At 42.6% G+C, this 11,893-nt stretch overlaps 1 protein-coding gene across 4 annotated transcripts in view; it reads left to right on the forward strand.

Moving 5' to 3' along the window:
* TAFA4 (TAFA chemokine like family member 4) overlaps window positions 1-11,893 on the forward strand; it is a 69,380-nt gene that overhangs the window by 1,021 nt on the left and 56,466 nt on the right. The window lies entirely within an intron of this gene.

The raw sequence follows: 11,893 nt of genomic DNA on the forward strand, positions 1-11,893 counted from the left end.
TGCGGGATGCGCACCCGGGGAGGCAGCTGGGAGAGAAGCATCGCTCCAGCTGCCCGGTAACTTGTGTTTCGGAGCGCAGTTGGGGCTCACAGGGGTTTATGTGCTCCCCGAGAGGCCCCGGGGGCTGCCCGGCCGGGGCAGAGGGATCCCGCGCCGGGTAGCCCCGAGCCGGCCGTGCCCAGAACGCCCGGAGCGAGCCCTGGGGCTGGGCAGGCTCCGGGAGAGCGGCTGCGAGAGTGGCGGTCCGGGGCACTCCAGGGATCGGTCCTGGAGTTCAGTCTGTCTGTGCACTGGGTGTGTGCGCCAAATTCATTTACTGCCCCCGTTACTCCAGGGCGCCTCTAGCAAAGGGTCAAGCTTGCTCTTTAAATGTAATTTTTTCCCCTTTTCTTATTTTTCTTTTAAAAAGTGTTTATAATTTCAGCTACCGATTTTATAGCTCCTGAGATACTTTCGTTTCCCAGAGCAGTTGGTTTCCCACCATTGGCACTTCCACCTTTTTGAGTGGGAGGATTTACTGTCTTTAAAACAGAGCGCTAACAATACTCACTCCTTTCAGCGAGGCACGTGTCATCTCCTGACCCCAGCAACTTCACTCTGACAAAAGAAAAGCTGGAAATAATCACTTAAAGAGATGCGACTTTGCCTGTTTCAACAAGTTGCTTTGTTCTCTGCTCGAGTAATTTCCTCCAAGGCGCGTGGTCATTGTCGTTAGCAGAGATGGGGTGATACGTGTGATGTTAAACCTGCAGTCACCGGGGATTAATGCACGGGCATGACATCACCGACAGCCAATGAGGGGATGGGTTTGGACACGTACTGACCCGAACTGGCTTCCAAACTGGTGATCCTGCCGTGCTCCCGGGGAATAACGCCAGTCTGGGCAGACGGTGAGGTCTCCTGGCACGGTGTCACTGTGTTTCTCAGCCTTGCGTCCTGCTTTGAGATAGTCAACAAATCATTAAGCGTGTGGTTAGTCTGGTTGGTTACAGGTTTCACTTCTTGGGAAGAGATTATTGAAAATGGGCGTATCAGTGCCCCGGCACAGGGGGAGCTGGTGCGGCTGAGCTGGGTGCTGGCAGAGTGCAAACAGCCCAAGAGTTCCCAGCCTTGTGGCAGGAGAGCTGCCCGGGCAGCGTGTTGGAGCACACAGTGCTGTCACCTGGAGTGAATTGCTCTCCTCTGCCTGATTGCTCGGAGAGGAGCTGCTCCCGGGGAGGTGGGCACAGACTCCGTGGGGTGAGGAGGGGCTCCGTGCAGCCCCGGGGATGCTGCCGTGGCTGGTGAGGCAGGAAAGAGCCTTGCCCTGCTGTGCCAGCGGCTCCTGCTGTGCTCTCGCCCTCACCTTGGTGCCTCCAAGGTCCAGCAGCTCTGAAGCCCTCGGCCTCAGTTCCTGTCCCTTTGCCTTAGGCTTGCTCAAAAACTCAGGGTAGCTTTAGGAGAATCACAACAGATGTTGCCTGGCATGGTCTGGCTCCTGAAATGTTCATTTTGGAGTTCAGGCTGCCTCTTCTGTCTAATGTTTCCTTAACCTTCATCATTTGCTGCAGACCCATCCAATTCCCCTGCAGGTCAGGCAGGGGCTTCCCCACAGGCTGTGCAAAACCCTTTTGTGACTATCACAAATATTTGCACTCAAATCACTTCTATTTCTGTTTGCTAGAATTCTCAACGCTAAAACATAAATTTTGGGGTCCAGACTTCACCCCTGAAGTCTTTTAATATTTTTGGCTGTGTTTTGTATGTGTGTACCCACACACAGAGTCCCTTATCAGTGCCATTGCATCGATAGCCCTTTGCATTGAGGGACCCACACAGAAGATCAGCAATATGACTGACATGCCTCAGAGCTCTGTGTAAGATCCTTACGCCTTCATTGCCAATAAGACGTGACAGGATACATCTAATGAATTACCTTTAAATTAGAAAGCAGTAAACAAGCCATTATTGGATTAGAGGAATATTAAAATTAGAAGAACGTAACCGTCTTTTGATATCCTGTGGCACATTTTTACCAGCTAGGAAATGACATGGGGAGATGCAGAGAGAGAGAGAGGGTCTCTAGAGAACTGTAATGATTTTCATCTGTGTGAAATAGATTTTTTTAAAATGCTATTACTTAGTGTCTTATGTTTAGATGATGCTGTAGCAGATTTTTTTTTTTCCATTCTAGTTTCATATTGATGTTTGATATATTTGTCTGAGTGACTTCAGTGCTTGGGGAAGGTACAGGTTTGACGTACTCTGATGGCTAAAATCTCCCAATTATTGAAGAAAAACACAGGCAAAAGGAAACAAGAGTCTTGGTGATAGATTTTAGTCCAACACTGAAGAGCCTTTCCAGGGTGCAGAGATTGTCTGGGTTCATGCCACTTTTCCCCTGGCCCTTTTCTTCAGCTGTTTAGAAGGCTGCTCCAGCTCTGGTGATTGGGGAATATTATTTAAATTGCATAAAAACATTCACCTGGACTTCCCTGAATTTTATATAAATTTCTGAGAATACACCAGTCCTCCTGGTCTCCCAGCTCAGGTGCAGGTGTTAGCTGTGCTGCCTTCCAGATGTGATTGCTCTGGGTTGGATCTGAATTGGCAACTGGTACTTGGGAGCAGCCCCTGATCTCCCCATGCCAATCTTTTATTAACTGAAGGCCAGCACCTGCTGTCCTCTCTCAGGCAAAGCTTCCCAATTAAGGACTGGGCTGAGAGTGAAAAGGGAAGAATTTGGCCAGTACTCCTCCACTGTTAGGAAAAAATTGTACATGGAGAAGTCAATAGTAAAATACTTGATGGAAAGAAATTCTCAGCCTTGTGTAAAATCAAGTTTCTTATGACACCTTGAAATTATTGTGGTTTTGTAATTCCACCTACCTCAGTTGGCCATGGAAAAAATGAGCTCTAAATGTAGAACTAAACTTGAATTTGTGAGTGCAAAAATTTGTTTTCTTTGGACTACCAATATTTTAAAACTCTTTAAGACCAATCTTTTATTCCTTTAAACTCACTAGCAATATGAATATGGAGCAGCAAGACACCTTTGAGTCCTAAGCCTCATTCCACTCTCTGGAGGAAAATCTTGAGCATAATGTTTTGTCCTGGATTTTGGAAGCACACTCAGAATAAAGATCTCTCCTATACAAATACTTTTCATCCGAAGTATTGGATTTTCCTTGTCTCTCTTCTCAGAGTTTATGGCCCTGGGACTCCTTTTCTCAAGGTCTAGTAGAACTCCTTCAGCATCTCTTTTCCCCTTTGAAAATGTGATAACCATCACGCAGGCAGCTGCTTTGAAGCCGGTGCCAGCCCTGCAGATCAGGAGATCACAGCTCACTCTCACCTGGGGTCAGGCAGCTGGGGCTGAGCTGCTTTGCAGTGCCAGAGCATCCTGAGTGCTTGCAAGGACAGGATTCTGTCAGACTCTGGCACCGAAGCCTCTTTGCTATTCTGAAGAGGCTTGTGAGGAGGAACAAAGGGCTGCGGGTTTCACCCGTTTTGCTCTATTTTATATTTTCCAGCAGTTATTTTGGAAAGGCTGTGAGCTGAAAGGCTGATTTTCTCAGACTTGGTACAACAGGGCCAGAGTAAAGCTCAAATGAGGGAAAGTAGCACGGGGTATCTCCGTGACTCCAAAGGTGACCTGTTGTTTTTATTCCCCTTTCTGTGGTGTTTCAATTTCAGTTACACTTTACAGGGAACATCTGTGAATAAAAACTCTGCTGGGGTCAGGTCTTTCTCCTAGAAGGATATTTCCCTCTGCACAGCACCAGTACAAGTTTTCTCCCTCCTTCCACAGCAGCTGTGCTACATGCGCTGTGAGGTAGAACAAGGATAAATACATTAAGGGGCAGCAATCCCACCCTTGGTGTTACAGGATGGTAAAAGGTGGGTAAAGAATTTACTCCTCAACCATCAGTGCAGAGCTCTTGCCCCTTTTTTGTTCTCCAGCCTCTTGCCTAGCATGACTCAGTCATGTGCTACATCCTTTTGAGCTGAAGAACATGGAATCAGCTTGGACTTTCTGGTTCTGGAAGCAACAAACCTCCTCCTTATAAAGGAGAGAGCAGAACTCAGTGCTTTAACTCTTAAAGTATTTGTAGGCTTTTTTTCTGAGCCTGCAAGAGGCTGCTAACTGCTAAACCAAAATCATTTGAGTAATGCCTAGACATGGATAAACCAATTAAGGGGAGTTCTTTCAGCTTTTTAAAACAAATTGCAAATTTCAGGTTCGTATTTGCATAATTCAGGTTATTAATTCATGTGTTTGCATTTCCTAAACTGCGTGCCAAATTCCCATTTGGAGCAAGTTCCAGAGTGTTGATCTCAGTGTAAAGGGGAAAAGGTGGAAATTGAGTAGTTGTAGGAAGCACTAAGTGAGTTTTCTTTTCAACAAAATTAAGTGAGCTTCTTTTTTTTTTTTTTTTTTTTTTTGCTGTGTCAATTCATTGTCGCCTTAAGTATTAAGTGAGAAATCCAGAAATTCTTAATTGATAGGGCACCCAACCTCTCCTTTGTGCATCTCTGGGATGTATATATATTGCAAGTTAGTAAAGCTTCCAGCATCCATTCTGTGCATGTGTAATTAAGGAGCGGCAGTGCCTCGATGTCCTTTGCTGTGCTGTGTGGATTCCAGTGGTGAGGACGATGGTATTTTATGCTGTTGAACACAAGCAGGAACATCCCTGCATGAGTGAATCTGTTTGTAGGACCAGGCTGTGGCTGCTTCAGTCTGGAGAGCAGTTACCCTCGGATTTTCCTGCTGCTTCCATTATTCACTGAGAGTTATGTGTGTTTATGATAGTCAGCAAACACAAGTGTGTTGCAGATGCAGATATATTGGGAAGTACAGTGGTTTACATTAATGGGAAGGATTTATCTTGTTGCAGTGTTGAATTTATGATGCCAAGCTGTGATATTTCCCTGTTTCAAAAATGTTATATTGCAGCGGGCTGGTATCAGGGTGATAAAATAAATGTTTCTTTTTTAATTCAAGCCACTGTAAGATGCTAATAATGCTGGAGACAGGAAGAGAAATGCCACGTTTCAGAATTTAATGTAATGCATCCGTATTACAATTTCCTGGCAAAATTAACTTAGCTTGGACTCCTAAATGAAACTTCTTGTTATGTTTAAACTATTAAACAGGTGTGGTTGAGTTCTTTAATGGAAATATGGTTCTATGACACAAGTAGGGGGGTGAATGTGCCCTGCTTAAATTTGTCTTTGGGACTCTGTTCCCTATAATTTACAGGGGCTTGTAGTAATAGGGAGAGGGGGAATGGCTTTAAAATGAAAGAGAACAGGTTTAGTTTGAAAATTGAGAAGAAATTCTTCACAGTAAGGGTGGTGAAGCCCTGGCACAGGGTACCCAGAGAAGCTGCGGCTGCCCCATTCCTGCAAGTTCCAAGACCAGGCTGGATGGGGCTTGGAGCAACCTGGGTTAGTGGAAGGTGTCCCTGCCCATGCTGGGGTGGGGTTTGGAACTCTAAGTTCCCTTTCAGCCCATACCATTCCATGATTCTTGGATAATTCTGACAAGAAAATAGAGAAGCTCTGGTTGCTGGTGATGGTCTCTTCACTGGGCATTCAGGAGCCCATGTTCCTTGCTGGTTTCCTTCCCATTTCCTGGCAAATGCTCAGCAGGCAGCGTTACTAGGGAGAAAGGAGGGCTCATCTCTTCCTCTTTGCTGTTATCTCCTCCTCTGGCCAGTGCCAGGGTCTGTGGCAATGCCAGGACTGTACTCAGGACACCCACCCCTTTATTCCTAGAAAAAGTAAGAGAGTGTGAAGGAAATCTTTGTAGTTTTAATGGCAGAAGTGTTGTGGCTGCCTTGCTCTGGGGCATTGCTTCCTCCTCAAGGAAAACTGGGATGCAACTAGAATTGGCTCAGCTTGGATCCAGGCAGGTGTAAAAGCCTGATCCTGGCTCTCTGGTGCTGGCTGTGTCACTGTGCTGAGCACTGCCAGTTTAGTGGCTCTAAAGCACCGTGGTTAGAAGTCAAGTGCTATGAAAATTTCCCCAAACACAGATCTACAGCAGTGAGAGGACCTGCACATAAACCAGGCCACAGAGTCTCAGAAAGGAATAGTTATTTTGTGGAATACAGAGAGACTGTCATGTGTGAGCACTCCTGTTACACTACCCACTTAAACAGTGCCTCTGAAGCTCTGAGTTAATCTCATTGTTTGGAAGCACATCACAGAGTAATTGAAATTGGGTTATTTAACTGCAAAGTACTACTGGAGTAAGAGTTTAACTGTGGAAATACCTGCCAGTTATGTGGTATATGGGCTTAACTGAGGCTGAAGGAGGAAAAAGCAAAATAATTATTTTAGTACTAAACTATCCCTGTATTTTTGGTGTGCTGCTGAAATGATTAATTCTGCTTTTGTTTACTAACAGATCTGTTTCTGTTCAGGGACCACTGAAAGCACAAAACTTTGTTAGTTCAAATACCTTTTAAAAAACTGTGCTGATTCTGTAATTTAAGAGAGTAGCAGGTAAAAAGGACTATCCCTCCTTTTCTACACCAAATTGTCATGGAGAGATGGATCTGGGGTGAAGTGGGACAGAATGAGTGTAACCTTCCACCTGAGAAACGACACTTGGTTAAGTGTTAGAAATTAATTGGTTTGTTGAGCATATCCACACACTTAAGAGCATTTCCCTCCAGAACATTTCCTCCTTGCACTATTTCTAATGTATTTTTGTGATATATATTTTGGTTTAACAACAGAAGAATAGCCACAGAATCTGTAAACATTAATAATAATTACTGTTTGTAACTCTGAAAAAGGGGCGGCCACTTCAAATACAATTAGTGCAGCCACTTTAAATACAATTACTCACCCTCCAGTGTGTATCACTCACCTGTGAAATGCTCCAGGTGAGGTTTCCTCACTGGCTGCACCCCAGACTGAGGTGGGGGGTGGTTTTAGGTGGATGAACAGGGAGCTGCTTCCTCCCAGTGTCTTTGCAGACAGCTCTACGAATGGGAAGGAAAACACATAATTCAAGCAAAACTCCTGGGTTTTGCATGTGTTAAGCATCCTTTTTCTTGAACATGTTCTTCAGCAGTGGATAAACTATTACTGCTAAATCTTGCTTGGAATGTAGTGGAGACAGTCAGCTCTTGGCAATTAGCATAGTTGGAATAAACATAATTGTATTATGGCTAAAGATCTGATCAACCTTCTGTGTTTTCCTCATGTAAGAGGAAAAATAAAGCCTGAATAAAGCCAAATTAGTCTTATTTTAAATGCTTTTTTTTCCCCAACAGAAGAAACATCTTCTGTTACAGTTAATGAGCACTGTTGTCTTTTGTTTAAAGTCTTTGTTACAGAGGCTTAGAGCAAAAGGGCTTTAATAATAAAAAGGCCTTCTTCTCTGGAATATCTGTCTGATAATAGCCTGAATGATTTAAGAATAATGCTGTAAAATAATTGGCTTTCAAACGAATAATTTTCTATAACTAATTGGAGGGCAAGTGGAAAATCTGCATCCTCCAAATAAATGTATTGTGTCTCTTTAAATACCCAAACAATTTTTCCTCCTATTTTTCTGCCCTCAAGACAAAAATAACATCAAATCTCATTCAGGTTGTACTTAAATATGACCAAACTGATAATTACATTATTACAGAGAAGGGCAGGATAGCTGGAGGATATGTACAAGGTGTATTAGTACTGCAAATAGAAGCTGATTTACTTATTGATAGTGGAGACACGTTTTAGTCACTTTATAGAATTAACAATTGATCAGCTTGTTAGGTTCTAGTTCTTCATAAGCACAGCATGTTTATTCATTATTGTCATTACATGGTGCAGGCAGCCGAGGTCATGATTAGCAAGGCAAAATCTAAAAAAATTTAAACTTCATTAAATATAACTTCTGCAATGGGCAGTTTCTGAGCAATGCACCAATTCTCACTTCCCTGGCATAAATATAACTTATACCTGCCTGGCTAATTTGCATGTCATTAACATTTTTCAGAACCATCTATTTGTTTTGCCAAATGCCAGCGATTCAGGCTTGTAAAATTGTAATAAGATGGGCAACATAAAAGCATTACTTTCAAATTGCCTTGGTCACTGTAAATATCCCCCAATCTGCAGCACTGGAACTGATAAACAAAACACACTGCTGGAGGAGAATGGCAAGATGTTATTCCAATAAATATATCCATGATTGTTTGTTACTAAGGGTAAGTTATGTTTTGTAAATCAGCATTGACTTGGGCTTGAGCAAACCCGATAGCAAAAATCCCCACAGAGGCTTCTCCCGCTGTATATGACTAATATATTAAAGAAGATAAATAGTCATTTTTAAAACTTATTACACTGTAGGATTGAACACAAGGGGAAACCATTTCACAAATCTGAAACTTAAGGTCACCTTGAGAAGAAAAGGACACTCTAGATGACTAGAAAAGGTCTGTTTCCTCCAGAAATGGAGATTCAAAGTTTACTCCTTTCACAGTGCCTTTTATAAAGCTTTAGAATCCCCAGTATAAAACCAGAGTCTGTTTTGATGTGCAAATATTTCAAAACTGTGTAGTGGATAAGCATTTAGACACTGCATCTAACGAGTGCTACAGATGAGCTTCCAGTCTCAGTAATAAAGAAAACAGAGAATAATAATTAATAAATAATAAACCTGAGAATATAAAGATTTTTTGCTAGTGGTTTTATAATGTAATCCAGAATTAGGGCTGAACTTTCTAAACCATTTCATTAGACTGTTTCAATAATTTTGTACCTTTTCCTTTTATCTTTATAAGCATTTAAAAAAAATCATGATGCCTCTTTTAGTCACACTGAACACTATTAAGCTTTTGGTTCATAATTCAGACTTTTTGGAGTATGAAAATGTGTTCAATAGCATTTTCTTAGGGCTTGCTAATAAAGTTAATGAATTTTTTTTTTTCTATTAGTCAGTCCTAGCACAGATAATACTGCTCCCTTGTTTGAGCTGTAGCAAATCAGGACAACATTGATTTTCTTTAAGAGATGAATAATGAAAGACCTACATTCTTAAATATGTAGATAAAGATAAGTAACTTAATTAAAAAATTATCAGTGGAAGGTAGTAAGATGAATTAGCTGTTTTAATTTGTTGTATATGTCAATAAGCTGTACCATAACCCAGAGTTTTACATAAAATCCATTTACAATATCTTTTTCTCCAATTTTCAGTGTAATTTCATAGTGTCTTTGGCTGCTAATTCTTTTGAAAATCACTCATGTCTCAGATTGTTAAATTCTTGGAGCTATCTGCCCTAACTTCAGCAGTGTAGGTGTTGACTCTGCAGATGTTTAATGTCCAGAGCAGCGCAGCCTGATGAAAATAGCTCTGCCCTGATCAATAGTGATGTTTACAGCTCTGTCCTCGGCGGTGAAGTCAGGTTACAGAGCCTGATTGTTTTCCCAGTGACTGGCAAATTCTGCTGTTTGATCACATGTGCTATGAATATCCCAGCTGGCAAAATTCCAGCCTCGATTGCTTGCTATTTTTTGACTAGCTTTACAAATTATACATGATGAGAAAAGGGACGGCTCGGGGCCTCCGTCTCTCATCCAACGCTGCTTTTAATATCCAGGAGGCACCATCAGGGTGCACAGGGCAGAGGAGGAGCTGGGAGGAGGAGCTGCTCTATTAAGATGTGGTGTTATTAAAGGAGGAGACAAACAGCCTGCTGCTGGAAGGGCTCCTCTGTGTCTCACACTCAGGGTTTTTTTCAGTCTTGTATTAATGGAGCAGGCACCCACACCAGTCCCAGGTGATTCCCTGGAGGGAGTAATGGTGTGCATGGCTCTGCACCTGGAATTAGGCCTTCACAGTCCTCATGCTTGGATTCCAGGGGACTCACGAGTCCTGCTGGTTTTCAAGCTTGAATCTCCAATCTCAGTGCAGCTACAAATGCATCATTTGCCAAGCATGGCTGAGCTTCTGCCTCAGGCCCTTGGGTCACTGCCTTTCTGTGGCAAATGCATTGTCCAGTGGCTGGGGTGGAGTTCAGTTATTCCTGTCTTTTTCAGACATCTCTGGTTTCTAGGCTAGGACAGATGTGCTTCACAGAGATCTGCAGATTTTGCCTTCTCCTAACTCGGGGCTGTCCTGTGTGCTGAGAAAAAGGGGCAGCTTGTAGGTGGGCCATACCTGTGATAGGAAGGGGCTGGGGAGGCTTTGTCAGATCTCTGGTAAATCACTGCTTGGCACACAGGACAGATTTGAGCAGGATGTCTCTATAGACCTCCCTCAGGATGGCTTGACAGTAAAGTGAGATTTGGGCAGCAAATTTTACTCTTTCTGCTCCACCCACCAATGCCCTGCCAAACAGCAAAGTGCTGAGATGCTCTGGTGCTTCAGGCTTGACTTTGTTTTACCTTGTTTTATTAATTTAATCTCACTTCAGCTCTTGGGCAAATGTAATATTTGTGTCTCTGAGATGAGTAACAAACACTGTGCCACACTGTGGGTCTTGCTCCATTAGGAGTAATGGATGGGAGTCAGTGTTTGTTGTCCAGAACAAGACTTTCAGAACCAAAAATGTAAATAAGAACCAAGAAAAATTAATTGTCTGTATTTTTATTACATGGCAGATTTTAGAGAATTTTTTATTTTTAAATCCTGCTTGTATTGCAAGATCATTGAAATTTACAGCAGAGATTGTTCCTGGTCCTGTGTGCCAGGGGAGCAACCTCTGGATTTTCCCTTTCACTCATGGTTTTTGCTCAACGCTGTTCAACACACAGCCAGGACCTGGCTGTGGTTCTGTGTTTTGGGACCTCAGGACGCGAGTGACCAGGGTGAGATCTCCAGGGCATCCCAGACAACCTCCAGCTGTTTCCAGGCTGTTGGAATGGAGCTTAAGCTGGGCTTGAGCTTCAGAGAGCTCCGCTGACTTCTCCTGAGAGGAGAACAGGAAACTTCAGAAAGCAATACTTTCCACTTAGGGTGACAGTCACAGGAACATTCCATTATTGAATTAGAAATTTTTCATATTCTTGAAGACTAAATGCTGAGACCTTCAGGTTAAAAAGGCAATAGATTATTTATGCTATGCTGCTGTTCTCAGGTGATAAATTGGATGGTGCTGTTGCAAGCAGCGAAATAATTAAGAATTCTGGTACAATTGAGAAGTCAAATTAGAAAGGATAAAATCATGGCTTAAGAAACCAACTGTCTTTGGCTGGAGAGTAAAAATAATTTAAAATGATAAACCATACTCTCTACTGGCCATTTATTCTGGTTTATGCAGCAATATCAGTGTTCCAAGAGGGTTCTTCTGTCTTTCTGACACACAGGTGCTACAAGACACTTTATACTCGCAAGTACTCCTCAAAATCATGCAATCTGAATGAAACTGGACAAATAAATACCTAACTAGCTATTCTACTTGCTCAAAGCCATCAGCCTAGAGAAAGAAAAAGGACCAGGAAGGTAAAATAAGGGTGATTGCACTCTCTGGAAAATGTCCTTTGGGTTTGGCTCACCAGACAATTTCTGAGCAGAGAAGTGAATTTTTGCCATTGTCTGTCAATTTTAAGGGAGGATAGAGGTGGACAGGGCTTCATCCATGGTTTAAAAATGATTTATTAGATTAAATTGGCAGTATATCACTATGTGAAAACGTGTGGGGTTTGTTTAGTGCAAGGCATAGCTATAAATTAAATTTATATATCTTCCTTTTTGGATGTGGTGGTACCCTCTGGTGAGTGAAGGTTTGGCTGCCTGCAGCCTCTCTTGCTAATCTTAGCCAAAGAATTTGTCATTTGCAAGGAGGGGTTTCAGTTGGTGAGAGGAAAACATAAATCCAGTAAGTAATTTTTTCCATATTTTTCTTTAAATTAGTGTTGCTGTTTCTCATCTAATTAATGAACCAGTACTGAAGCAGAA

This window comes from Geospiza fortis, unplaced genomic scaffold (genome assembly GCF_000277835.1).
Source record: "Geospiza fortis unplaced genomic scaffold, GeoFor_1.0 scaffold70, whole genome shotgun sequence".
In the NCBI taxonomy this organism is placed as follows: Eukaryota; Metazoa; Chordata; class Aves; order Passeriformes; family Thraupidae; genus Geospiza; species Geospiza fortis.